This window comes from Belonocnema kinseyi, chromosome 4 (genome assembly GCF_010883055.1).
Source record: "Belonocnema kinseyi isolate 2016_QV_RU_SX_M_011 chromosome 4, B_treatae_v1, whole genome shotgun sequence".
In the NCBI taxonomy this organism is placed as follows: Eukaryota; Metazoa; Arthropoda; class Insecta; order Hymenoptera; family Cynipidae; genus Belonocnema; species Belonocnema kinseyi.
In genome coordinates this window covers 106,160,213-106,164,759 of record NC_046660.1, presented here as the reverse complement: position 1 = coordinate 106,164,759, position 4,547 = coordinate 106,160,213, and the positions used below count along the sequence as shown (strand labels likewise).

At 29.6% G+C, this 4,547-nt stretch overlaps 1 protein-coding gene across 2 annotated transcripts in view; it reads left to right on the top strand.

Moving 5' to 3' along the window:
* Positions 1-773: 773 nt before the first annotated feature.
* The window catches only part of LOC117171898 (protein SPT2 homolog), a 39,996-nt gene continuing 36,222 nt past the window's right edge, over positions 774-4,547 (top strand). For both annotated transcript variants that reach the window (XM_033359547.1, XM_033359546.1), the window contains exon 1: positions 774-910. The gene's annotated coding sequence lies outside the window, so the exon portion shown is untranslated. The remainder of the gene's footprint in view (positions 911-4,547) is intronic.

Below are 4,547 nucleotides of genomic sequence, written 5' to 3'. Positions count from 1 at the left end.
AATAATAATCTGTCGCTGTGAGTTTCATTTTCTATATTTATTATTCACAGGTTATAATCACAGGATAATCAATTTTAATTTTCAAATAACGCGCCAAATTGGCCTAGGGGCGAAAAAGAATTAATGGTGGGAGGTGGTAAGGAGTAGGGTGTCCTGCTTTTTCTACCCAGTCATCTGGTCATCCTGTATTTTAGCTACCCTTCGACATATAGAATATTTCGAATTTTTTTAGGGAAAATGCTTTTTCCGTAAAAATACATAATTTTTTCTAAATTTCAGAAAATTCTGAAGGAGTGGGAACCATTCCCGAGAAAATCGCGTATCATTCGGAAATGTTAGATAGAGAATTAACAACTGAACCGTCTAAAAATGGGAAATTTTTCTTATCTTTTCGGGAAATTATGTTACACTTTCATAGGGACGTTTAATGGTCTTACTTATACCATTTCTTAATTGAGTACTATTATATTATGCTTTCAAGGAATTATTTTATTAATTATTATTATTTACATCTTCCATACAGTGGGTAACAGTTAAACTTCTACTAAAATCCGATAGATATCGCTAGCTCACTATCTTTGCGTGGAATAGCTAACATCTGCTAGAACAGACTTTTCCACTACATACGTCACTCTTTGTGACGATATTTCTCTTCTCTCTCATTTTCTCGCTTCCTCTCTTTCTTTCTCACTCGCATTCTCACTCTTTACTTTTTAATTCTCTCTCTATTTCTCTTCCCGTAATTCGTTCGCTATCCTTATTTCTGGCTCGCCCTCTACCGGTTCTGCGTTTAAAGCATCGTTCTGTTTGGCGAGCTGAATTATACCACCACTACTTCAGTCCTTCAGTGAAACGGTGACTCTGAAGTAAGTTGGTTCATTGGTTCAACGTTGGGCAACATTCAGGCAAGGTATGTACGTTACTACGAATTGCAAAAACAAGTGAACAACATTCATTCTCATTGACTCATAATCACAAAATTATCGAATTACTTTTAAAATTGTATACTTCTTCTTCCTGCATTGTATTGTAACAATTAGAAATCTATTATTTATTTTCGATTAATAAATTTCACTTTATTGGAGCATATTCCAATATCATGCCATGTTCTACCAATGAGAGACGATATTTGTGATCTTGAATGGAACATCAACTTTCAGTTTTAATTTACATGGAAACTGAAGAAAAAAAAACAGAAAATGCGTGAATCAGTGAGACATATTTTTGCGCGGTGTCAACCGAATCAGTTACCTGTTGCATCAGCAAAATGGTGCGACATTTGAAATCTAATGGAATTTAAACTCATTCTTTCTTATTTATAATTATTATTATGACAACAGTACCAGACTATGAAAAAATACCTTTGTATGCATTTTTAATGTTTATGAGTGAATTATTCTAAAAACAAATAAAATAAAAACTACACATGTTTTTCGCAGGTTGAACATTTTCTTGCTCAAGTAGTTTCACATTATTCTTAAGTAAGAGAATGTATTTCTTAAAACATTATTTTACTGGAAAGGGTATTATTTAGTCAAATCATAATAATTGCGTGGCATGAAGCAGTTTCAAATTTACATTAATGAAGCAAATAGAGGACGGTTTAGTGACTGGGCGAGGTACTGCGAACATACTAGAACTAGATTTTAATAATACATTTTCTATACGTCCAGAAAGTACTTTCAAATTGACAAAAATCATTTTATGTTTTTCTTTATGTATTTTGCAACAAAGTTATGTCTTATTGTATAAAATTTTTTTATGTTTATTTAAAAAAGTCTGCAGTTTTCATATAAAATAGAAATTAAAAAAGTAAAAGTGTCTATTGCATATTTCTCTATAGAGAGTAAGCACATATCTCTTCGGCCAGTTTCATGCAAAATGGAAGTAGCTGGAAAAATATGGAAATAAAAAGGCTCAAAGATAGAATAGAAATATTTAAAAATAATAAAATAAGGAAAGATAGCGGTTTTTATTACTTTCCACATTTCTACTGATAGTCACGTATTCAAAATTTAGATTATTTCAAAAAAGCGAAAAAACATTCTGTAAAATCAAAATCACTATTTAAACATAAAACAAAAGTCCACTCCCAAGTTGAAGTTTTGCTGCATTTAGAACTAAGAAGGTTTAACTGAAAAAAGTTACCTAGTTTCAGAGATAGACATGGAAGCTACCAACCATAAAGTGTCGGTAACCTAAACTGAAGCAGGCTGTGTTGTGGATTGCAATAACAAATTTAATTTTTAGTTAAAAAGCCTAATGAAAAGATGCTTCCGAAATATTTTAATTAAGGCCAACAAGTTTGGACGTCCAAAAGTTAGCCAATTGGGAGAAACTGTACCGAAGATTTTGATTTTGATATTAAAATTTCATAGGTTTTTATAATCAGCTTTGAATAGTGATTAAAAATCTCATTTTTTGTCAAAGTACATATTCGCTTCCAAACTATGGGGGTGCTGAATGAGAACAGTGGTATGACACACTTTTTTTTCTAAAATAAAAAAAAATAGACAAGAAATGTCAATATGTAGAAAAAAACTTTATTAAAGTTTTAACTAAATTTAAAGTTAAACTTTATTAAACATTTTTCTTAAATGACTGAATCAAGTAAATTATATTCCTAAAAATTACTTAATCTCAATGTGTATTTTATTTTTAAAGAATCTGTTTGCAATGTAACCAGTTTTGAATAAAAATGTTGGTTTTTAGTTCTGTACTGTCACCCTTAATTTGCACTTTATTTTTTAAATACTTTAAACTGAATAAAGCTTGAAAATTTCGAAATATTTTGATATAGACGAATCAAATTCTGATTATACTTGCATCATGATTAGAATTCGAAAAATATAATTATAAAATTGTATAATTGATGTATATATCAGGGTTGATACAAGACCTGTTTCTATAATAATTAAAGTTTATTTTTGTTTAAAATACTCATATTTCAGTAATGTCATTTTCCAAATGCTTCTGATGTTGCGAAATGAGTCTGAATGTAATTTTTTAAATTATCTGTACATATGTTTTAAATTTTCTGGAATCAGTTTAAAAAGTTATTATTAATTTTAATTAGAACAGACTAAAGAATTCAAGAACATTATTTATATTTTTAAATTTCTTTAAAATCTTAAAAGTCATTTAAATTCTACCGAAATTCCTAAAAAAATCTTCAAAATTACTTAAAATCTCTTAAATTCTTTTAAAATATCTTGAACTCTTTTAAATATTTTGAAATCTTTTAAAATTCGTTTATAAATTAAAAAATTTTCAAAATCAAATAACTCCGGTTAAATCCCTTAAAATTCCTGAAAGTCTGTTTAAATACTTTAAAATATTTTTAAATTACATGGAAATCCTTAAGCTCTTTTGAATTTTTTAAATCATTTAAAATGCTTTCTAAAATTTTAAATTTCTCTACTCACTTTTTAAACCATATTAAATCCATTGAAATGGCACAAAATCCCTTAAAATCACTAAAAATCTCTTGGACTCATACAAAGTATTTTAAAGGCTCTAAAATCTCTTGAAAATTCTTTTGCTTTTTTTAATTCTTCTCAAATATTTTAAACTTCTTTCAAATTACTTGAAATATTTTGAAATCCATTTATAAATTTTTTTCTCTTTTCATTAAAAAGAATGTTCAAATCCCTTTATGCTTATCTCTGGGCCGACGTTGGCCCATAGTTGGGCCGTTAGTCAGCGTTAGTCGTTATCGAAAGACGTCCCATTGTTGGCCCGATGCTTGGTCCATGTTTGGGCCATTGTTGGCCAATAGTCGGCCTAACTTCTTCAGAACTTTCCCAACCCCTTCTTGCTGATCTCTGGGTCGATTTTGGCCCAGAGTTGGGCCAGTAGTCGGATTTACTCGTTAAAGAAAGATTTCCCATAGTTGCTCTGATGGTTGGTCCATGTTCAGGCCAAAGTTGGGCCAACAGTCGGTCTCACAATGTCTGCCAACGTTGGCTGTTTAGATTGGGTCGACAAAAGTATCTTATAAATATAAAAGGTGGCCCAACTTTGGCTGCCGAATACGGCGGGCCAAAGGCGGTACCGACTTTGGGCCAACGCACCTACTCTGGGTGCCGACCTATATTCGCACCTGGGGTATCGGAATTCTGATTTCTAAATGATCCGAATATATATTTTCTTTTTGTCCTGGAATATTTAAAAATTTTATTAACAATACAAATTTTTTGAAAAATATCAAGTTTGGAATTATTTGAATAATTTATTATAAAATTAATGCTTGAACGCAATGTATTTTATGTACATAATAATTACTTATTATTAGCTAATTAATTTTTTTACCATATTTGATTACATGAAGGTTGCTTTCATTTATATAGGATATAAACTTTTTAATAAAAACTTATTTATATTTAACCTGTTTCTATTAGAACATATAGTTTTTCGTTATGTTGATGATGTTTTGAAATTATTATATGAATTAAATTTTCAAAATCATATGTACATGTGTTTTGTTTTTTACAAAAACAATTATTGATGGTTATTAATAACTAATGTCTTCAGCAAGGAAGTTAAAT